The sequence below is a fragment of the Corvus hawaiiensis genome, chromosome 8 (assembly GCF_020740725.1).
Source record: "Corvus hawaiiensis isolate bCorHaw1 chromosome 8, bCorHaw1.pri.cur, whole genome shotgun sequence".
NCBI classification, from domain to species: Eukaryota; Metazoa; Chordata; class Aves; order Passeriformes; family Corvidae; genus Corvus; species Corvus hawaiiensis.
In genome coordinates, this window is record NC_063220.1 from 24,725,516 (window position 1) to 24,750,230 (window position 24,715).

General features: G+C 40.4%; 1 protein-coding gene across 9 annotated transcripts in view; it reads left to right on the forward strand.

Annotated features, from left to right (window-relative positions):
* Window positions 1-24,715, forward strand: part of ZMIZ1 (zinc finger MIZ-type containing 1) — a 303,291-nt gene that overhangs the window by 198,613 nt on the left and 79,963 nt on the right. Inside the window, exon 1 of one of the 9 annotated variants that reach the window (XM_048310662.1) lies at window positions 13,008-13,158. The exons of 7 other annotated variants lie outside the window; for them this stretch is intronic. The gene's annotated coding sequence lies outside the window, so the exon portion shown is untranslated. Of the gene's footprint in view, window positions 1-13,007; window positions 13,159-13,499; window positions 13,745-24,715 lie in introns of those variants that run through there. One more of the 9 variants, XM_048310663.1, reaches the window with a different exon arrangement.

Genomic DNA, 24,715 nt, shown 5'->3' on the forward strand with positions numbered 1-24,715 from the left:
GCTATAGTCAATGTACTCCCTGTCCTAAGGAGGTGACATTGTCTGCTGCAGTCACCAAAGTGCAGAATTTTCAAAGGATGTAATCTGTGGTTTTTCTGGTGCCCTGATGCAGCGCTGGTTGGTTGCAGTGTTGGTGTTACTCACTGGTGCTCTCATAGGTCCCATATGAGATCAGTACCATTTGTGCTAAGAAACTCTGCACGTATTTTGAAGGTCCCTCCTATGAATAACTTTTACTGAGCTAGACAGGAAAGAGAGTAAAGGAAGGCAAGGTTTGGAGAAGAGGTGGGAACTGAGTTAGCCCTGTCAGAGAACTGGGAACTGCTGTCTTGAGTCTCCCAACTGCCTTTGTCATGCCATTGTTTTTCTTCTAGTGCCTTTTTTGAGAGAGAAGATGAAGAATTTACAGAGTTTACGGTCATGAAGCTTTGTCCCGGATTTGACATTGTATTCTTAAAAATGAGGAACCTCCTGTGGAAATGGACAATGTTAACTCAGTTACAAGAGCTTTTAGATTAATTACAATTTGCCACTGTGAGGTCTTTTCTGAGAGCAGTCAGAAACCCAATTTAACCAATCATCTCAGTTTAAGGATCGTGTTTTTATGACACTGTTTAGGGCAGTGCAGTCAGTGACAGAAGGGAGCCACTCTTGTCACAAGGGACTGAGTGCTCTGTATCAGTACCCCTCAGTGCCCCTCAGAGCACGGTGACCTCCTCACCTTCTGCCTATGGGATATACCAACAGTCCTCGTCACTTATCTATTCCCTGAAGTGAGGATAGCAGGCAAGTAGTGGATTTGCTGTTAAGCACTGGTGTAATCGATTGCATTAATGTGTTGAATTCCTCCCAAACAGGGCTCAAGTGGCGACACAGCGACTTCTTTCCTTTTTCACCTCTCTGTTTACTGTCTTTGTAAATAAAACAAATTGTATTTGGAGCTGGGTACTACTTCTATTTTGTAATATGCTGGGCAAAAATGCCATCTTTTCTATGTCTCTTCTTTTCATTTACCAATGCAGAAAGGAAAATGTACCAGGTTGCGTGGGAGAATTTGGTCTAATTTGGAGGAATCCCCAGTGTGACTGCCTCCCCAAAGCACACCTCAGTCTTGAAAGTAGTTCCTTCTCCTTGCTGCTGCCTCCCAGAAGGCAGCAACAGAGGTGGCTGCTCCCCCTGTCTTGGTTGCTCCTCCCAACGGCACCACTTGCTCCTCTGGTAGTTAATGCAGGAGTTAAAAGAATGCATGGATTTTCCTTCAGATTTACAATCCGTGTTTGAGTTTACTTGCTAGCTTGCATTGCAGTTGGTTGACACAGTCATCTTCAGTAACGTTAACCACAGTACAGAAATGTTGTTTTCTCACAGATTTTTTCTTACCTTTGTATTCCTCTGCCTGCAGGATGAGCACCCTGAAAGAGCATTGTTGCTTAAATATCAGCTTTTTAATCTGATGTAATTATTTAGAGAATGTTTTCATGTTTTTGACGAAATAAGATATCTCAGTCAATACTTTGTCTGAGAGCAATATAAATATTTTATCAGAACCAAGTAAATCGTGTTACACATTTTAGTAGGTTTAAGGTTGTTACATGCCTTCCTGTGGCATTCTATAGGGATTCAGGCCTTTTTTTTTTTTTTTGATGAATGCCTATGAATTATTTTTGCTGTTATATAAGGCGGTGTCAAAGTCTTAAGAATTTAGGTGTACTTTTAAAGCTAAAAGTTAACAAGTACTACTGATCATTTCTGTTATGACGATATTCTAATCCTCCTTGTGTCTCTGGGCAGTAGTATAACTCCAGTGATTAGTAATAAGAAAATTAATTACATTGGACCCATACATCTTCAGTTTAGTTCCTCTCTCCCTGGTGATATTTAAGACAAGTCAAAATGTTGATTTGATCAATGGTTTGTTTTTCGTTATTTCTCATCATAAATTGACAGAATTTGCATGCTTATTCCCAGAATATAGAAACTACTTGCATGGGTCTGCTGCTTTTGCTTTTAAATCACTCCAAATTTAAAGACATGTAGGTTTTTTTCCTGATTATTCTGTTACTTTATTTTGGAAAAAGTATTCAGTAATGAAAATTAAGTTGCAACAGAAAAAAACCCAAACCAAAAATGTGTGTGTATGTGTATTTTTTTTTCATCCTGAGGCCAATGGAGAGAGTACAGCTCAATAGGCATGCACTGGGTTAGAAGTGTTATCATATATGACATTCCCTAGAAGCCAATAAAAAAATTGAAGCAAGAGTAACCACCTACACCCATGTACACTACTTCCTAAAATCTTTTCTATAGAGGAATTGCTACCAAAAATGAAGCGAATCCTGGTTGTTTTCATAGAGAATCCAAGAAAAAGTCTGTTTTCCTCATGTGGAAAAATAAAATTGTGCTGTAGACTTGAAATAGTTTGCTTATAGTGTAGCAGGAGATGGTTTGCAGTCAGTGGCATGTATCTGAAAGGGGACTAGGAGTACACAAGTCACATATCGAGGGTTATGGAGAAACTAGGGTTATCTCTCTCCCATCTGCCCCCTTGCACCAGTGTAAAAACAAAGTGACAAACTGATTTTATCTTTGCCTCTGTCTTTCTCCTCCTTAGTCCCAGCAGCATGACAAGATTTCCAAGAGAGTTAAAAGGCATATAAGTCTTCTCAGCTTGCTGAAATAGTTATTTCTCTCTACTAAATGATGAAGCTGTTAAGGAGTGGTATTGAAAGTTACTCATTAACTTCTTTGCTCTGGTTTTGTAAAGCTGACTTCCATTTCCTCCTCTCTGATTTTGATACAGGAGTTTATGGCAGACCCCTATGATTCTGATCTATCGAAGTGAGGAGACTTAATCACTAAACTTAGCTCTTTCAGTAGAGATAAGAGCTACTATTAAATCCCAGAAAGATATAGCAGATGAGAGTGCAGATAGTACTACAATATAAACCCTAATTTTGTCAGGGCTATAAATATTAAAATCATAGGCCTTCACCCAGAAGAATGTCTTCAAAGAGGTAAAGGTGATTCAAAGCAAGAGAAGGCAATTTGGAGAGGACATCATACTCATGAGAAAATAGAAATGGTTTTGATGAGATCTGAAGCACTGTAGAAGTTCTGTCTTTCCTTCTGGAAAGTCCCTGCCTCATGAAGGTTTGTCATTTCTAATACCTTGTCACAGAAATCATCTTTGACAAAAAGCAGAATCTTTTTTCTATTAATGTTGATTTCTGTAAATATGTCTAATATTGCCTTCCCCAAAGTAAAAGGAAATGTAACTTTTGTAACTTTATTTCCCTTAACTTCGATAAAAACAATTTGCTTTCACTCTACTAGCTTTTCTTTGTAGGTATGAAAGTATGTTACAGCTCCTTTAAGAAAAAATTTCAACATGAATTATTTTAAGGCCCACACAGCATTTTTCAGACAGCAGGTCCTCCAGGCCAAGATAAGTGGCTTACAGACACTAAAGTTTGTTAAGCCTCACTTAAATAACCTGCCAGCACTTTTTAATTCAAAATGTTGATTAGAAAGGTGCAGTTATCAATAAATAGTTTGGAGAGTTGACGTTGACTGTTTGGGCAAAAGTTAAAAGCTGTGGTAATGACCTGTGGTTTCTCAGTTCTTGGATCTGCTGAACTGAAAATATGTTAAAGATGCTTAACTTGTAGCAGCAGGAGATTTAGCACTTTTAGAAAATCAGAGCCAATTATGCCTTCTGAAGTTGAAGTATTCAAAATTTTCATTTTCTCATCTTCTCCAGATTGTACTCTCTCATTTAAGCTGGTCTCACTGCACCTGAACTTTCACTTCAGTTTTTGTAGTTAGAGGAGATACTTGAGTGTGTATTCTCGAAGTACTTTAAGTAATTAAAAGAAATTAAGTGATTAAAATAGAGTTGTCTGGTTAAGCTTCCAAAAAATATGTTCAACTGTAACATTTACTTAATAGTGGATTTAAATATGAAACAAAAAGTAAAACCACATTTATGGCCTAAGGAAACATGCAAATTTTTCCTGTTTTTACTTTGGAGGCTTCACTAAAAATAGCTCACTGTCAAACTTCCCATTCTAAAGCTTCTGCCTTGAAATATTTAATCCTTAACACTCAGTCTTTTGAGTGGACAATCAGCCCACCAAGGTAACAGTGGACAGAGAGACTCAACTGATGCATATTAATTAAAAAGAGGATAGTTTCTGTCAGTCACGGTGGAAGAATTCTAGACTTGAGTAAAACCGTTTCAAAGCCTCTCTTGGGACAAGATTCTGTTCTGGTGCCTGCACATCGTAAAAGCACAACTTTTGTGAAACTCTCCATGTGATGTTGCAGGAGAGAAATAAGAAACAGTGTTAAATACCGTTGGATATTTTCCAGATTATGGAAATGTATATTCTCACTGCTATGCTATTGCTGCATATTGTATCAGAATGTAAATTATTTAACAGATGGATGTAGTTATTAGAAGATCTTGAAGTGTGAACATTCCAAGGTGTAGACTTGCTCTTAGTCTCAAAGTAGGCTAGATCTATGCTTGAAATCCTCTTGTAAAATAGGATATGTTTATATGCATGCCAGAAGCCCTCTTTTGGTGATATCACATAAACCCTCAACTGTAAATTTAATTTCAGTGAGAGCCCAATAAGGGCAATATAAGACATAGCCTCTTGCCAGTGTAAACCGTGTCTGTGCTTGGTAGGAGCTGACAGCAGGGCTGTCTTCTGTGGCTATACTGCTAAATATTTCTCAGGCCTAGAAGACTTCCAGCATCCTTTAAAGAAATACATGGACTGCTTTAAACAGAAATATACAGAAAATGGTAAAAAGAAAAATAAAAAATGTGAGTGTAGCTATTTGGTACGAATGTGCCAGATACTTATTGATGATCTCAAAGTGAGTGATACTTTTGTGTGGTAATATGTTTTGGTAACTTCATGTTCTACTGTTCTCAGCTTATTTAACTCACAAGCTATGATGCTTTAAAATGAATCACAGTTTAAGAAGGATTGAATGCTCTTAATGGAATCCCTCTATATCCATGTGTAGGTATACAGTTATTTATCATGCATGTCCTTGTATTTTGTCCTTAACTATTGTATTTTCATTATTTTATTTGAGAAGATGTAATTATGCCATCTATATAAGAAGGAAAGGCCTAAGTAATAGGTAGTAAAGGGTTAAAAATCTAAGGTCCTATTAATGTAGAGAAATGCTGACACAAGTTCTTCAGTCCTTTTCCTGACAGAACACCCATCTTTAATTTGCTCCTCTCTTTACCCATATAACATTGTACATCTGTCCTTGAAAACAGCTCTTGCAGCATGAGCGTAGCCAGTGGAGTCAATTTAGCAAAGGTTGCTGTCTGTGTCCTAGCAATGCAGGCAGACAGCCTGGAGCTACGACTTATAATCAGCTGAACAGGTATATGAATAATTACTAAAGATAGAAACCTGTGTTACTTGCTGGGTTTAATGCTGTTCTCATAAATTGTTACAGAATCACCCCCCTCTAGCTCCTCCTCCTAGTAATAACCTGTCAAAATGAGTATTTTTCTCAGATTGTAAGTAATCTAGTAGATTTGGGAACTTTTTAGTTTTAAGATTCTTGCTAGTATTTAAGCATACCAATACTGCCTGAGAGTCCTTTATCTCCGCTTTGATACTTGGAGGCATTGAAGTGTTTGGAGTTGAGTAAGACCTGAGTTTGCCAGTTTCTGAAAACAAAAACTGATGTTAAGCTGTTGTTTCTCTTAAAATGATTGTCTACTAAGAGGTTTCTTTAATGACTCTGAGCAAAGCCACTTTCTTTTCAGACCATTCCATTTTTCTGCAGTCACTGTATGTTTGATTATCAAAATAGAGAAAACTATAAAGAATGCTTGTCTTCCTCTAGTTCTATCCTGTTGCTAATGCAGTAAGTGGGAAAAATTAAGGGATGCTCTTAGAAATTGATTAGAGTATGAGGGGAAGAGTGACAGTGACTGCATTTGGTCTTCACCAAGAGCATTTTTCCTTATTAGGCTACTTTGCAAGCTAAACTGTACTTTATCTCATAGTCTGCTAAAAATAACTCTGTATGGCTTTCTGGCAGATTGATATAAAAAGTGTATGATAATGGTACATGGGGTTGTTTAAATACAAAGCTAGAAGCATGAGCTGGCCTCCAAATGATGAATGTCTTTGTATTCCAGAATGGAAGCTTTCCAAGACAGTGATGCATAGCCACCAATTTGTAACTTTTAATTTGTAATTTTGGACTTTTATCTATTTGATTATTTATATAACCCTCATATGTTTGATATGGCATCATTAAACATCTGAATGCACTTTCTACACTGTGGTTTTCTACACTCTACAACTGATTTGAATAAATTGACATTCAGTGTTGTTTTCATAGACTTTTTAAATAAACCCCCCCCAACCACTGCACCTAAACGTTCTCATTTTAATGCTCTCACAGTTCACTCATAGCACAGAAAAAAAGTTCTGTCATGAACTTTCCTATGTATAGAATGTAAATACTGAAGGTAATGAAGGACATATCTTCTCTTTACATCTTTTCTTACTGCATTTATGTCCCACTTAGGATGTTTGTATCACATATTCCTTCTCATAACTGATACCTTCCATATATTAGTGGGTTGTTTTTAAAAACTAATAATGAAAAGGATATAAACAAATAGCCTAGGTTTCCTCTCAAACCCATTTTTGGATCAGAGACAGCCCAGTGAAATGGGACCAAGAGGGGTCCCCATGCAGAGGGGACAATGACTCAAATTGAGCCAGAAAACCAGAGCAGCAGCTGCTCACACAGCTGTGATGGGGCTGGGGTAAGGAGAAGTGTCAACTGGATATGAAGGCCTAGAAGGAAAAGATAAAGGAAAATAGTCACTGGAAAACAGTCATTCATGGAGGGCTTATTCTTCTGAGATCTTAATGAGGAATATTCATACAATTTATATTTCTGAAAAATACTGTGAAGAGTCAAAATGGCTCAGACTGGATTTTCAATGCCAAGAAGTGTCCAGGAGCCCCAGCAGGGCTTCTACTTTCCAAGTTTCAGTTTCATTTACTCTTTTGCACCCCATTAGTTCTACATAGCCTCGCAAGCTGCTGTTCTAATAGTTTTCTATCTTCTTTCAGTGAGACCTGATTAAGTTGCTGTCTTCAGGGCTGCCTCCCTATCCCCTTGAACAGTTAATCAGGGAGAGAGAAAGCTTAGCTGTAATTAACTCATAGCTTGCCAGAGGTGGGGCTTCTGCTATATGCTCAATAAAACCAAATATTTTCAGGGAGAATATATTCTTAACCATCTTGAAAAGCAGCAGAAAAAATGTTTTATTGAAGTGTATACTGAAGCTTTCTTAGAGAGGTAGGAGTCCTCATGGCATTTGAAAGTCTTGCTTTGTTGTAACAAAGTTCTAGTACTTTGCAGAACATATGAATGCTGAAAGATTTGTTTGAAATCTAAAGAATGGTTCATCAGATATTTCCCCAAAGTGATAGAAGGCTAAAAATGTCTAAACTGTATGAGGACAATCAAGCCGTTTGCAAGATGTGGTATAGAAATATTTAATCAAAACTTAGTGAAAAATAGGGATGTTTTAGAAATCCACTTGATCATGCTGAAAAAATGGATGTTGAATGCAAAGAACTTCAGTTAATTTTGATTTCTTTCTGATTTGCTAGAAGAGATATCATGAACTCTAGCCCAGGTACCAAAAGAGGCACAGAAAACCATTTATGCCATGCTCCAGTTTACCAAGGAGTTCCACTAGAAGCTTCTAAAAGTTGGAAAAACAATGAAGCTCCCATGTCCTGAAAAGCAGCTTGTAAAACATACATTAGTATTTGTAGCAAAATAGAGATATTAAAACAAGGGCAGAACATCACAGGTGAGGTTTGTTGCATCTGTCTTTAAAATTGCCTGAAGAACAAGTCAGGGGGGAGGGGGGAGCAGCTGCAGTGGCTCTGCTGCAGGTGAAATAGTGCTGGGGACAACTCTGAGCTGATGCCATCAGTACTGTGATACCTTAGGTCTGTAAAGCCTCTCTTCTGACTGCCATGCTACCTCACAGATGTGATTTTTTTCCTTGGTATTCTTCCTTTGTTCTTTATTTCTGCATGCTTTGGTTACTTTTGCTTCTCAGTTTTCCATGAAAGTATAGCTGGGAAGAGAACCAAAGATACAAACATAAGGAATGGCTTCACTCTATAGTTCTGAGTGGTTTTTTGCATTGTAATTTTGTAGATCATCTTGGTTTTATGCACATGGCAAAGACATTTAATCAAAAGAAAGAATGAAGGAAATAGATACTAGAAAATTGCAACATTATTAGATGGACTTAAGATAGATCTCCTTTTCCAAATATTTTGGCAATTGACAGAGGTGTTTGAAGGTCTAGCCTGAGTCTCTGCAGAGGCTTGAAGGAGTATTGTTTTGTAATGGGGTAACAAGAACGTGACCGTTTCCACGGTCTTGAAAGTTAAATAGGGCATAAGTCTCTTTCAGAAGATTTTGAGTGTTTTGGTCCAATTGCTGTGTGCATCCAAAACAGCGTTTGGTGTTTCCAGGTGTGGAGTTCAGATCAGAGGGTTCATCAAAACATTTCCTTACCAAGGGCTACAAGCAAACAGCGGTCATGGGCAGCAGAAAAAAAAGGAGATGCTGTGTTATTACATTTTGTAACTTCCCTACCTTTGTTTTATAAATCCTAATGCAGAAGGTGATCAAAGAGTATGTACCTTAGTCATAGAATTCTCTGCAATGTAGCAATCCCTTACTTAAACAGGATAGGACTTAATCATGTGAAAGGGTCTTTTTTAAAATTTCCTTTTAAATACTGGGTTTTCCTTTCACACCTCTTTTTGGAATGAGTTTATTTGATTATGTAAAAATGGGTTATGCATGAAAGACACTTGATGCAGAGTCAAAGGATTTTAATTTTTATTTTTTCAAGTACAAGGTTGGTTTTTTACTGGGATGCAGCCCTTAGATTTATAACAGCTTCAACTGACTCAACCTACTGTGAAACATTAGGAAAAATCGACAAGGCCACTGATCCGTGTATTCTGTGTATTTCAACTATGTGATTGTAAGCCTTTTAAAGAGTTTTTTGAATCCTTTGAATCAATAATAAAATATATACATATCCAGGGAACTAATTCTTGGGCAAATAATCTGCTCTAGACAAATATTGTAAGGAACTACCCTGCTGTGTTCAGCAGTGCAGCAAAACTTGAATGAATAAAGATTGGTCCCTGAGATAAACCTTTAAATCTTTGGTCATAGAAAATTTGCATTGCTAAAGGATTTTATGATGACTCAGTGGGCAGTAACTACTATTACAGCTACATGAAGAGATTTTCCTTACCCATTTATGTTTTCTTTCTCTGAGCAACTTGTCTGCTCTTTTCTCAGCATACCTCTCACAATGATATTACAGTAGAACATGATGCTGTTCCCCCTTCTACAGTCTACTTGATACTGGAGTATCCAAATGAGTGATTTGATCTCCACCCCCTGCAGCCTCTCCTTCTTTTGCTGTTGATGGTTTGCATCTTTATTACAGGTGTTGATCTATTTGATTAATTGTTTGCAATATCACCAAAGAGGGGCAAGGCAGGAGAGAAGTGAGAATTATGCCCAACGGCTACCTCATTTGAAGTAGTTGAAGATAAGCATCATGCCATTTACGTTGAGCAGTCAAAGGTACCTGAACATATGAATGTGTTCACATCATTATCTTGTTCACCACAAAAAATCGGTGTTTCATGGGCATGTCTGTTGCATCATCGCAACTTAAGGACAGGCTTCTGACTTCTTAAAACTCCACTCCTTCAGAGAGGTGTCTTGGCATGGAGAGAAAAGATCAGTACCATAAGAACGTGGTTTGCTTCTGTGCCAAATGGTGGCTGACAGGATTGAGATTTGGAAAGTTTCTGTTAGTAATACTGTTTCTCATTGACAGTGTATGTTAAACAGACAAACATTGCCTCCTTTTTGAGATAAATGGGATTTCTCTGAAAATCTTCCAGCTCTTCTCCTTAATCAGCTAGAGGTGGTCCAAATAAGTGTCTCCTCTTTCCCCCCTGTAGAACTCAAAGATGTCCTGACCCCTGTCTCCCCTCCCCTGTGGGGCTGAGCTGGGACAACAGCCAGCAGCAGGCACACCCCCAGACACTGGGATCCCTGAGGCCTCAACAGAGCCACACAAAGCACGGCCAAAGAGTCTGCTCTCCCACCCCTGCATATAAAAGGTGCCTCCCAGTATGGACCTGCTTCTCCCAGCAGTACGTGTCTTCAGTGAGTTGTGTTAATAGTTATCACTGCCTGAGATAACCTTCCTTGTGATGTAATTTGACACACTGCTGTCAGAGGGGTTTAAACATATAATCTTTAAAAATGATTGGGAATTTGCCCTAGAGAAAAAACGGTTATGATTAATTTCTACAAATGATAAACCACTCCTTCTTCAAAATACTGCATGCTATGAAGTGTGATTTGATCCATTTAACTACAGAGCCTGATGCTTCTGACAACTGTGACTCAAATGTCTTCACAGAAAGTGATATTTCAAGTGGCAGGGTGGGATTAGAAACCTGCTGAAGATTTGTCAAAGGAGAAGTAAGTACATAATTTTTAGATAAGTGATTTGTCTACTCTAAACCACTTCCTCTGAAAAGACAGGCAGATTTAAAAGAGAAACTTACACTATTACACTAGAAAGAGCAATTTAATTGCAAAGAGATACTACTTACGATGGTAGGTAGAGAGAAAAACAAAGGATCCTGGGGAATGTGTTTTCTATACAGAAAAAATAAAATTACTTTTCACCCTCAGAAAATAACTTAATCGAGGCTTGTATGAGGAAGGAGCCAGTCTCAATATCTTCACAACCACCTGATATGTTCTTGTTGCTGCTTTTTGTGTTTTTTCAAAATAAAAAAACCACCATGATAGTTTATGAACTGTGAAATTTCTGTAAATGCAGTAAAACCTGAAACAAGCACAGAAATATTCATTCTGTGTCTGTCAAGAATTCATGTAGCATTAGAGCAATTATCAATTTCATTCACATCCACCAAGTCTAAACTCAGTGCAGTTCCATTGACAGGGCAATTTGGTCCTTGTTTTGGATTACTGACATACTTCTCATTGCTTTGACAGTCCCCTAAAACGTGTGCTTCTTACTATCTATTCTGCCAATCTAGCTGTTTAATTTACACCTCCTTAAAGCATCTGTCTACTCTGAAAGGCAGTGAAAAAACTGTATAAGGTTATGTATTTTTCTTCCATATGACTGAATCTCAAATTTGACCAACTGCAATGGAAACTACATTTTGTGTAAGAATTTGTTCTAGCAGCCCCGTGGGTCCACCTGCATCTATGAGGACCTAGCTGAAGGCTTACTGAGGCTGTAGGGACTGTCCACTATGGATGCTGGCCCAGCACTGAGTCCTGGACCACCTGTAGCAGCTGTGTTGTTATGAAGTGTTCCCTCAGCCACACTTGTGCAGCTCTGAGATTGCACAAAGTGTGGAGGATTTGGTTTGCAGTTCTGCTTGGTCTGATGGCTGTGGAGAGAAAGCAATAACCCTGTCTAACAGGCTGACCTTGAGATCCTGCGTCAGGAGTGGAAGTTAAGTGAGAGCACACATAACTCTTACCTGTTTGTAATGGATTCCCTGGGGGAAAAAAAAAAAAAAAGGAACATGAAATCTGACAATGCTTTTTTGTGGAATCATTTTTCAGAGAAGAGCTGCTCTTTGATGTCTATGATAGTTTGCTGCTCCGATCTGTCATGTTGCCGACTCTCTGCTAAGGTGTTTGGAAAGCACAGTTAAGTCACTTTAAGCATGGTAAGGGAAGCTGGGGCCATTTTTTCACTGAAAGGAATTTTGTAGTAGAGACAGTATTAGTTTCATATTATTATTTGTATTTTGTTTGTTTTGGTTTGTTTGTTTCTCGCTGGAACTTGCCGGCTGCTTCACTTCGAGAGGGCCGAGTGCGCCTTTAAGAGGTGGAGGTGCCTTTGTGCAGGTTGTGCGGGGAAGGAAGTGTCTCTGCATCGCGGAGGGTGGCAGGAAAAGGCTGGTGCTCGGCTGGCCACAACTTAAACTGCCTGTTTTCCCTTTGAGAGGGAGCAAACAATTGTCACATTAGCTTCCTGGGGCTTGATTGTTTGTTGGTTTTGGTTTTTTGTTTTTCTTCCTTCGGCACTGTCAGCTGAAACGCTGACCACCACAGGCACAGCTGGACATGTGAAACTTGTTTAAAACTCTTCCATGGGCAGCCCTGAACTGGCAGTGGCGCGGGAACGGGTGATGTCTTGGGAGCAGTGTGCGGCCGGCAAAGGTGAAGACCTGAACTCGCAAAGACGCCCCAAGACACCTGTCCGGGCCAGGCTGTCCCGCAGGTGACAGCGGTTCCGGTGGCAGCCCGCAGCCCCCGGCCGCCTGCCTCAGTTTCCCCTGGCGGCGGAAGGACGGCGCCCGGGCGCCCCGGGGCCCGCAGCCGGCGCCGCCGCTCCAGCGACCTCCCCCGCCGGCCCGGCCCGGCCCGGCCCGCCGGTACCTCCCGCCCGGCCCGCCGGTACCTCCCGCCCGGCGCGGGGCGGCGGCCGGTCCGGAAGGAAACTGCCGGCCGCGGGGGCCGCCCGCCCCGGGCGCTGCTCCGCCGCCGAGGCTGCCCTGGACGCTAATTAGCATGACTAGTTTGATGGATTTAGTCAACAGCATTCAGCAAACAGGGTAGGGGGAAACAAGGGTATTAGATTTCCCAAATCTCAAGACTTTTCAGCCCCGGTGCCCTTAATGGTTTGTTACGCGGGCTCGAACAAGTGTTGCTTCCAATTAATTGATCGAGGGGATTTATTTCAGTATTTTGGCTGGGTGCCAGAGACAGAGGCTTTGTCCTAACGTTTTAAGCACCACCCCTCCTTGCAAGTTTGAAATGTGAGCTGCCTGGGTGGTTTTTTTTTTCCTCCTCTCTTTCTCTCTCTTCCTTCTGGCAAAGTGGCTGTGGCTGCGTGTGTGTGTGTGCGCGTGTGCGTGCGTGCACGAGTATGAGAGAAGGACATACCTCTCTGTGTAATGGGAAAGCAAGACATGGATCACTAGAGACAGAAAAGAGAACCATCAATATCAGTAACATGCAGCTGAGGTGAGATTTTTCTGAGTGTTTGATTTTCTTAAAACCCTTTCGGAAGATTTACAGCAGCCTTCTGCCATGCTGTATGCTGAAGACGTACTCCTGAGCAATGTCATAGGGATGCTTACATGTCTATCGCCGTTTTAGGTCTGTTCGCGTACGTGTGAAGTTTTAAAGCTTAACCTGATTCTCTTTATTGTCTCTAGAGGGTTGTAGCTTGAGCACAAATAGCCTGTTGGCAAGTACGGCATGAGCCCATTAGCAAGACTCCATCTGTGATTGGTTTTGCCTGGAAACCGGGAGACAAGCAATGAATAATTGATGTGTGTTGTGCAGTAGCTGGACAGGCAAAGAGGAGAGAGAGAGGGAGAAACAGAGCAGGGTGCCCTTAGAGGGGGAGAGCGAACAAGCTTGAAAATAGCTACTGGCTGCCTTGTGCTGAGATGAAGGCAACCCCGGCTGTCTTTGTTCTGCACTGGCTGGTTTCTGCCTAGAAGTGTTTGCAGACATATGTGGCCTCTCTGCAGCAGCAGAGGCTGGCGCGCAGAGGAGGGGCGGCAGAGGAAGCCCAGGCTTGTGAATGGGATGTAACTCGGGGGTAAGTTGGTTCCGGGGGGGCGGGGGCCGTGCGTGTGAGAGCGGGGCCGTGTGTCGGTGCGCGTTGGCCCCAGGGAGAGCCCGTGAGCGCTGCGAGCGCGGATGTGTCCGTGTGCCGCCGTGAGTGTGTGCGGGAGCGGGTGCATTGTGGGAGCGGCCGCGGGGCTGTCAGCGATGGCAGCGGCTCTGCCCTGCCCGGGCACCGCGGGCGGCCCGCGCCCTGCCCGCCGCCGCCGCCGCTGCTGCGCGGGGCTCGCACCGCCCTGGCCGCGCGGCTCAGCCCGGGCGTTCGCCAGCAAGCCTGCTACTGCATCTGCAGTAATGAAACCAAAAGGCAGCTGCAATTAGCAGTGGCCTTTTCTGCAACTTTAGCCTGTCTGGCACTGTCAGAACGTGACAAGCTGTTCTGCAAACAGCAGTGACAATACTGCTGCCACCATTTCATTTTTGCTGTCTTTATAAAGACCTTGCCATGCAGAACTCACGTCTGTGGCAAGTGGTTTCATAGAAGATCTCAAAGTAGTATTAGTGTCAATTACGGTCTCGGGTATTCAGCTGACAAGTTTTTTGCCCCTCATGTTGAGTAGTAACAAGTGTGCTGTTTATTCTTTTCCCGTGTAAAAACTAAAAAGGTTATTTAATTTGCATATGATTTAAGGAGTTTTCAGAAAGTTTCAAACTAGTGATGCTGGACTGGAATTTGGGACGTTGGTTTTATTGTTTAGTTTAGTTAGTTGTCTTAATGCAAATAATATCTAAAAACTGAGTAAAATAGCATATATCAATGTACACCAAAAACAAAATCCAAAGGGTCTATACAGCTTCAGTGTTTGCAATTCAGATATTGACAGCATGGTCTGTTGCGGGAAGAGAGCTTCATATTGTAGATAACAGCTCTTTGAATCAGTAAAATCGCTGTGTAATGTAAAATAGACTTTGCATAAAGTAGCATCAGTGATTCTGGGTCCACTAAAGCCACTGTCAAAACAAGTTGTGACTTCAGTCATGCAAACTGCTTGTCCTGAGTTCAGGTGAGCCCATTATATGATCCAGATAAAAATCTCTTCTGTCATCTTTTGATGAAATAAAAGCTCTCTGTAGACATTTCATGGGGTGAACTGGTTAAATTGAACCCAAATTTATGACAGCTTACCTTGGCTCATAATACTGTAGAAGATTATGTTAATTCTGCAAATCTGTAGATTTTGGAATGAAAAGTTATTGTGGAGACAGTTTCTTTCAAGAAGTCATATCTCAAGTTAAGCTAACCAGGTCATTAGGCTGGGGTGACCTAAGAAAAGCAATTAGAGTGACTGAAACACTACTTGGAAATGGAAGTACATAAAACTAAGATCCAACTAGAATTGCTCTGCGCTGCCTAATATTTCCTGTAGTATTTCTTCAAGTTAGAAGTTATTACAGTTATATTGGAAACAAAGTAATTATCAGCATCTAATCATGCATAAAAGTGGAAGCTCCTCTGAGTTGAGCAGAAGTATGTCCCTCCATGCTGTCACCAATCTGCTTAGCAGAATTTTGTTCCTCTTTTTGCTTAGCATTTAAATTGAAATGGCAGCTAAAGTGCAATGGAACTTGTGAACAAAAGTTTGGGTTTATGTAAATTTATTTCAGAAGAACTCAGTCAGTCATGCTCCAGTTTAAGTGAACAGAGGAGTGTTACCAAAGGCTCAGTTTCAAATTTATGGTCAAAGTTTGATTTAAAAAACTACTTAACAAAGATTTGATTCCCATCCGCCCCACCTTTACCCCTTTCTGGAGGAGCAATCAGAAAATCCCTGGGGAAGTACATTTGCAAATGCAGTGAAATTTCACTAGTAAAGAAGTCATGTGAATGAGCAAGGTACAGTTTTATGTTAGCAATTGAAAACACTGATCATAAGAGAGGTTTGAAACGTAGTCATAAGCCTTTAATCTTGTGTAGATAGTAATAGAATGGGTACAAATGTCAACTCTGTGCATGTCAATGTCTCTGTGATCCTGGCTGAAATGTTGCTGTGTTGATATTTCAGTGAAACACATGCGCTCTTGGTATTACTTGTGCTGAAAGTAGCATTTATTTCTGGGGCCCTTATGCTGGATGGATGCTCCAGGAACAGCCAAGGGAGCTTGTCCACATGTAGTGGACAGGGGACAGCTATTGGTTACACAGCAAAGAAGCAGAGCATGCAAACCAACGATGTGAGAAAAATAGAGGATACTTAGGCTCAATTAATAAACAATTTGTTGTTGTAGTAACAGGTGCTGTATTAATTACAGTGAGATAGTTTAGAGAGAATAGACTAGCAAAACAGGCTTGCTGTTGCCGTAAGAGTTACTACAGCAATTAGTTCGAGAGAGTCTCTGAAACCAATGCCCCAAGCCCCTGCAATTACAAGATGTGTAACTAAGACAAGAGAATAGTGTTTTTCTATGTCATGAGGTAAGCTGAGGACACAAAAGTGCCCGCGTTATCCTCAGTTGTCACTGGGACTGTGACAATGCGAGGCTGCTTTCTCATGACAATTACACCAGCAAAAGGGATATTGCTGATCAACAGAAACCAAAAATCATTAGAGTGAAGCCAACAGGAAACTGTCACACTAGGGGATTGTACAATTGTAACTTTTTTTCTCATATAACAAAAGAGTAGACTGTAGATTATATTAAATAATATCAAAAGAGTTAATCAGGGAAGGAGCTAACCAGCAGAAAACAAATAAACCCAAAACATTATCATGTGGAACATTGTTAAAATGATGTTCCAGAGATGTCAGTGAAGATGCTCTCTGGTTTGGTTCCTCTCAGTTTGAGAACAGATAGTGCCACAGGAAATATCTTCCTCTGGGGCTGCTCTGGCAAGGGGAACTTCTGTTTTCTCTTGGGTGGAACAAACAGAAGAAGCTGCTCCTTACAGACTGCCATGAAACTGCTTGTAAGCAGCTGGATAGCAAGGTTTTTGCTCAAGGAAAAAAAAAGTGAGGAGAAGTGGTTTCCTCCCAGCATTGCTCAGCTATTGCTGCACTGTAGTTCAGAGCTATGCAAGCTAGAGCTGGGTGATCTAAGCGAAGTCTCAGAAGCCTTGCTGGCGTGTGGACAGCTGTGCAGGCCGAGAGGAAGGTTCGCTACCTCTGGTACCTTGTGGGATACAACAGAGACATATCTGGAGGGGTTTTAAAAAAATCAATGACACCACTGCCTGTCCGCTAAATTTCCTGGAGTTTGTTTTCCTTGTACTGCCTTTCCAGAAGAAACCAGAAAGTTCTGTGAAAAAAAACCACTAGACATGACATCTGTTTCACTGTAGTGTGGTGTTACTGATTGTTTCTTTGAAGTAACCAAAACAAACAAAAAAATTAATTAAAAATAGCTAAAAGTTAACACTCTTGAAAGAATATATTAAGTTAATATCATTTGGCTCTTCTAACAGCAGGATAGGAACCAAAATTCCTATGGGGTATACCTGGTTCTAAAATGCTGAAGCAAAACAATGTTTTGGTATATAGAAGTTGTTTTATGAAATCAGCTTCTTCAATATCAGAACAATTTGAAGTTACTGAACAAAGCCTTTTAAAGCAGCACATAAAATGAGGAGCTAGCCTTCAAATGGAGTGGCTGTTTCACTAATTATGAGAGGTACACCAATGCACAGTAAAGCAAAGCAGTAATGGCTTTCAAGGCATGGAGAAGAGTGCGTATCCATTCATCACGAGGGAGAAAGCAGCCAGCCAGTCTGGCTTTCACTGACAATTCAGTAAGGAAGCAAGAGAAACCCAGAAAGAACACAGACAGGTTTTTTATTTCTATTGTTAATTGGAAGTTGCTTGAAGAATTTTCTCCTTAAAATCAAGACAAAGCATAGTTATAAAAAAAAATTAGTGACATTGGGACAATAATTACTTCAGTAGTGTGGAAGACTGCCACTCAGCCCACCTCTAATAAATACTATACATTTCTTCAGTTCTTGACCTGGATCATTCTTAAGTATCTTGCATTCTCTGGAGTGTGTTACTAATCCTGAGACTTAGCTTGTTGGGGATCATTCTGTTGACAGTAATCCAGTGCAACCAATGACAGTTTTACCTATTTCATAAAAAAAAGTTAATTTTGTTCTCAGTTGTCTTTTATTAGTACCAATAAAATGTTCAGACAGCCAGCTAAGCTCCTAATTCTTGTTGTTTATTATAATTGAAGTACAGCTCTCAACAGTTTGATGAATAACCCTTAATGTTTGTTTATAAACTTCTAGTCCTCAAACTGCATTTTGTTGTAAGTAGTTGGTGCTCTTTGTCCCTCCTCAGTGCCCCTTGCATCTATTAAATTAGATTTCAGGAGGCAGGCAGGCTGGACTCAGTGTCTTTGTTGACATCCTGGAAGCAGATAAAATCCCACAGTTGTTGGTTTATACAAGCTTGTTAGAATGCTATTTGAATATAGTGTTATTGTACCTGGAGAGGTTCATTCTGTCATGATCTCATCATTGAAACTACTTGTACTGGATTTTCAAAATCATTCGGACCTAACTTAGTTACAAATAAAGCGAGTAGAGCTTCAGTAGAAGCAGAATTAGGGCAGATGGGAAGAACTGGGATTCTCATAGAAAGCACTCTTCTACTTATTCTTGGCTACCTTTTCTTAGTCAAGCCTAAGAAGGTAGCAGGGAGAGCTAACAGGAGTTTGTCACAGGACTCCCTTCAGTTCTCAGTTAGCTATGCTAACCAGTTTTACTGACCAGGTGTTTTCTTTTTTGGTTTAATATATTTAACATTTATTAACAACCTTGTTTTCGCATTAGTATGTAGTAGGAAAAAAAAAAATACTGGGGGAGGGGGGGTGTTTCGCCACTTAGTGCTACTTACTTATCCATATTCTAGGCCAGACTTGAAAGAAGGGTGTTAACAGTACTTTTACTGTCTTATCTACTGACACTATCCAACTGTTTCAGAAAGTTGAGGTTTTCAAGCATCATCCTAACCGCATGGCTTTCAGAGGAGCCTGTCATGATTTACTTATTCATACAGATTGCAGTGGCTTATGTAGTCTTGATCCTGCTTGATCTGCCAGCAGTATTTGCTTCTATTGATCACAGGCTGTTACTTGACTGCCTTGAGCAGCTTGTAGGTCTCCCTGGTTCTGTTAACGGGGTCTGCTGCGGATACTTCTCAGCCTTCTCATTTTGCTGCTGTCAGTAGTTTTAACTCCAGATTTCCCACTCAGACAGATATTCTGCAGAATTGTGTCACACTGGTTGTGTTTTTCAGTACCTTTTGGAGCACCTTAGTGAACTATGGTGTTCAACTGGGGTTCTGTCCTCATTTGGCTGTTAGCTCTCATTTTCAATGCGTGTTCGGCAGTGTGCATGGCTGTCATGTGAAGTTGTGTGTAAGAACTCCTCCTATGCTAGGTGTAATAAAATGCCATATTTTTAGAAATAACCACCAGTTCTTCATGTTCTCATATGCCTTTGCATTCCTACGTTTTTCTAGTAACAGGGCAATTGGGAGGTTAGTCTGGAAGAAACTTAGAAACCAGTCGTCTTGCACATAGACAAGTACTGTTAAATGGCCCGTTTCAGCCCACTTTCCAAATGGCTATATATGTTTTCTAACTATTCCTTGGGGTTGAAATACTATAATTCCTTAATTGGCTGATTTACGTGGGAGGTCCTTGAAGTAATTTGTGTCTGTCAAGAAGTATGCTTCATTAGACCAAAGCTGCCGTAGAATCAGGTTAGAAGCAGAAACATTCATGCAAGTTTATATATAGTCTTAGTCCATTAGGAACAGAAGATTTACATTTTTTTACTAAATTACTTTACAACTTGTAAATCTACTTTTAAGATCTTTGCAGAATAGAAACATAGATGGTCCTTGTGTATTTTGTGTTTCTGGTTTTAGTACAAGACTGACCTTCTTTATAACATGCAGTTAAGCTTCTGTCTGTTATTGTTTGTTACACCTTGTATCATTTTGATAGAATCACAGCCCCGCCGATGGTCTTTGAGCAGACAGAACAGTTATTCGCAGGCTGGATTTTTGAAGAAGTACTTGAGATGGAAAATTATGAGGACCAAGGGATTTTTACTTGTAAGGAACACATTTAATATGTGATAACCCACTCTTTCCATCCTTCTATGGAGACACATCTAGTAAGACTAGGATGTTGACTGTCTGCCTTGCCTGACATTCAGCAAACTTCCTCTTTGTCTCTACATCTGCAAAAAATACCAGGGGGAGTAATTCTCTCACAGAGAGAGTTTGGGACTTTGGAGAGTTAGTTGATTGTTAGTGTGCAATACCCCATAATCTCGGATTTTGTATTTTGCGATAAGCAGAACAGAAGATACAGTTTATAATTTTTGCTAAGTTAAGAGTAGGTGATAGGAGATCAAAAAATGGAAGTTTTAAAGTCCCATCTTAAGTGCTGACTCTAAATGACTCGCTTGAAGCACTCATGAATCATGTTGCAAAGGCAAAAATGTCCTTCTTGTTAAATGACTGTAATCTAAAACGTTATAGAGAGCTAAATGATTTATTGATGTCTATTTCTGAGGCGTTTACCTGCACCTGTAGCCAGCCCATTCCATTTATTTTGGCTTGCTGACAAATTAGCAGGCTATTTGTATGTCAGATTTGGTCAGTAGTCAGCTCCCACCCCCTTACATATTGAACTGCTTCTAATTTAATTGTTGTTGGTATTGGCAATTTATTATCCAGATAGATGTCATTCGGGGGAGCACTTTTGCACAGAGAAGAGAAAAAGCAGATTTGTGTATATTCTCATAGTGCCTTGTAGAAAGACAGTATGCAGAAGAGAGCAGCTTTCAAGCCTCTTCCATGCACACAGGCAATGATCTGTGCACTACCTTCCTTTCCGCTAGTTTGGAATGTCAAATATTAGATTTCATATTTAGTGGCTGAAATAAGATTAACTCTGTGATTATGGCCATTGTTGTATCTAGGCACCTTTCAAGAGTGAGCAATCCAAATTACATGTTGGAGTTTTAACTGCATGTGTAAGTTGCATACTCTCAGGGGGAGTTGAAGTGAGCATTGCCATCTGCAGTGGTTACCTTGTGGTGCTTGAGTAAGTTTTGTGGGGTATTGAAGGCAAAATTATTGTTTCTTGCTAAATAGTTTTAACTGCTGGCTTAGATCTTCATCACAGTAAGAATCTGAGCACTACTTTTCCATGTCAAGAGTGCTCCACTGTTGCACAGAGGCAATTGCAGGTTGCCTGACCTCAGCTGCCAGGATGCCTCCAGCCCTGCTGCTCCATGGCACGACCACTGCTGCCAGCTGCAGCTGCTCATTGTGTTTGCCAGATGAAGAGGACTAGCAAAATCTATTGTGTGGCTATGTTTTCTGAAGTTCAATTAATTTGATCTTGCACTCTGAGGTTTAGGTAAGATAGGAAATTTGGACTTTGACACAGCCAAAAGGATTTTCATGTCATGGGAGCATGGCCTGTGCTGGCCATCCTGGCCATCTGATTCTGCTAGGGCTGCCTGAGACTGCAGGTGGGGACAAGACTCAACCATTTTTTTCTCATCTCAAACAGCTCCATGGTTGCTAGTTAACACTGCTGGCACTGTGCAGCTTCAAATGTTTTATGGTCTTACATCTACTTAACCTTTAATGTTTTCTGTCAACATCTATTATGACCTGGTGGCCTGTGGTTAGTAAAATGTGCCCTTGCAGGCTGCCAGATACTGTAATGGAATTAGGCCTTTAAAATTATCAGACCTGTCAAAGGGGCTTATAATCCTGTGAGAGTTTTAAGTGGTTTCTTACCTTCGCTTCAACACGCATTTGACCTGGTTGAAGTGGTTTTACTTGCTTGTTTTGTTTTTACTTCCTATTAATACTTCTAGAACTGGGGGTGGGCAAAGAGAGGAAAAAAATTTATTTCTTTGGCATCTTTATGAGGAGTCTCTTCAGTTCTGTCCCAGACACCTTTTTTTTTTTTTTTTTCACTCTCTTGCACTTGTAGATTAAACTCTGCAGATATTTCTGTGGGAACTTGTTCCTTTAAGTAAGGGAATAAGGATACTTTGTTATGTGCCTTAGTCAGTGTGCAGAGGGCTGGCACAAGTCAGGAGGCAATGTCAGGCTTGCTTTGAGGGAGGTTGGGCTCAACAAAGTGCTCACAGAAGGTGCTGAACTGACACCTCTGGAAATTAATGTCCTCTGCAGAGTGAGTGTGGGAAGGACAGTAACACTGCAGTTACTCTTATTTACCACCTTTGTGCTTTATCCTGAGCAGAGGATAGTACTGGATTTTGAGATGGTTTACCTTTTACTAGTTAGTTTTCAGTTACCTGTGAAAATGCTGAAAGTAATTTTGTAGCACTTTAGTGGTTTTCCTATGATTATGACACAGTGCCTGGTGGTCATTAACACCTCAAGTTAATTAGCAGAGAGATACTACGTGTATCATATCTAATAGAAATTGAAACATGCCATAGAGGAGGCAGTTCGAGCGTGTCACACTCAGCCTGGAGCCACCTTTGGCAAGTCACCTTATCTGAGCCTGATTCCTGAGCCTCGCTTCATAGCAGTTTCCTGTCCTTGTGAATTGGTTGTATGTGAGCCCTTTCTTTAAGTTACTGCACATTTTTAACACAGTTTTGTTTTCGAGGAGTGATGCAACTTTGGCTTCTGAAGTAGTGCCATGCTGACTCCATTTCTTACCTCCAGCAGGGTGATGCAAGGTGAGGAAAGAGAATAAAGCCAATAAAATGCTATTCCAAAATAAAGCAAATAAAATGCTGTCTTGTTTGAGACTTATTACATAAGTGATAGAGGGAAACACACAGCAGCCATTTCTTTTGCAAGGAAAAGCCCTTTTATTGCAGCAGTTTTGGGGTTTTTTACATTTTCACTCTTCTCATATAGCATAATCAAGCAAGGTAAAAAAAATAGTGTTTCCTGCTGCTAAACTGCATGCAGGCATTAGCCCCATAAATAAAATTAATTTTTAAAAATAGTTTAGGTTTTCTGAGGTGACATTAATTGGGATAGATCTGAAATAAATTGGCCTCTTGAGTAAGGAGGACAAATAGACAAATACCCATCCCCCACAAAAAGTAACTCCTGTTACATTTTTTAGAGCAATTGCACTCAGTACTAAATCCTGAGTTGGAATGCTCTGAAATCCTGACCTTCCTACAGGTGTATTTCTCTTTTTTGGTGTACAAATCTCAAAAACCTCCCAGGACAGCTACTACTAAGCAGAAGAAATGGAGATGTAGGAATGAAACCAGTCATCAGGCTTGGTGTGATGAGGTAGGCTGTTTCTTCTGATCCAAGAACTTGAGTGTATTGATGGCTAATATTTTTACTTGGTGACAGTCCAGTGAATGATCTCATCAGTTGTTGCTAGCAGATGCAAAAATGATGAGCCTGTGGTAGCAAGAGAGGTATTTGTATTTTTTCTGTGCTTGTCTTGGGATATGAGTGTGAGACGTGAATGACTGTTCTTTCTGAATGAACTTGTCCACAGCATTTTGGAAGGGTGCAAAGTAGATTACAGTTGTTTCTTAGTGGAGGGAGGGGAGAAGGACCCATCTCAGGCAGCAACTGCCTGTTCATGAAAATTTGGGATTCTTTCTGCCTCCTGGGAAATTAATGTTTTAAGGGTTGTCTAGCTGTTCTAAGAGGAAGGACCTGAACTGTTGTTATTTCTACTGTCATGGCAAAGATGTGACAATGGTGTGAAAAGAAGGAGCAGCAATGAATGTCTTCTTTCAGTACTTACTGTGGTTTATTTAGCTGGATTGCAAAGACATCAGATACCTATTTTTAAATAAATTTTTAGTAAACAGCAAGGAAAACAGTTTAGGCAGTCAGACAAGCAGCTTTCCACAGTGGCCAGATTCACCAGTCCTGATTCTCTGCTGTGTTCTTCTTGGTGTCAAGTGAAGTAAAGCTGATGCACTGAATAATGGGACCTCTGTCATGTATAAGTTATTTAATCCTCAGTGTTGATTCCCAGTTGCAATGGTTTCTGTTTCCAGTTTGTTTACTTTGAGCATCCTGCTTCTCAGCTGTATGTCTCCTGAGTGAGAGCACATGTGCCTAACCCATATGAACACCCAGACTTAGGCCGAGTCATTCGAAATAATGGGTGACAGACACTTCACTTGAAATAGGCATTTGATTTTCCAGCCATCTCATCAGTTTCAAGGATGTACAAATTGCAAAAGGCATCAGGGTGACCCAAGGCAGATTGAAATGAGGGAATTTATTTGAATGAAGCAGAGGCTGATCATAAAACAATTGTGTGTGTATGAGAGTTCAACATTTCTTGTTTCAGTGGAGTCCTAAGTAGTAGCCTGAGTATTGCCTCTGCAGCTCAGTTCTGCCTACTTTCAGCTCTGTGTTTACATAACAGCACTTTCCCCTAACATTTTGCTTCTGTGCCTGTGTTTGTGCAGTATTTTGACTGTCAAAATGTCTGTCTGACTGCAATATGGAAGTTAATGTCTTAGTGTGAAAGTAATATTTATTATTCATTGTCTTTACACTGAAGTGTCTCTGTATTTGTTGATCTTCACAAAGCCTGTCAAACAGCCGATAATTTTTCTAAAATCTTGCTTTAGATAGTGCTTGTTACCTTTAAACCGAAGGCTGATTGTGGCTCTCAATTTTCTATCAATGGAACCACCATGAACCACCCTTCTAATTAATGCCATTTCAAGCTGTTGTACAATTTCACTCATAGTATTTGGCAAATTTTTCAAAGTCTTCTTCAGAGGGCTTTAGATTGTTAACAGACTGAGGCATTTTAAAGAAATGTTACCAGTTGTCACCATCTAAAACTGGAGTCTACAGCTGAGTTTTCCCATATGTATTTTCATTGTTTTTGTCATCTGTTTTGAGATCAGTGTTGGATGAATCAAAGGATCCAAGAGGGGAAAAAATATCTAAGTGGTTCTCTCCAGAAGCTTCTCCTGCAGATTTCATTGATGATC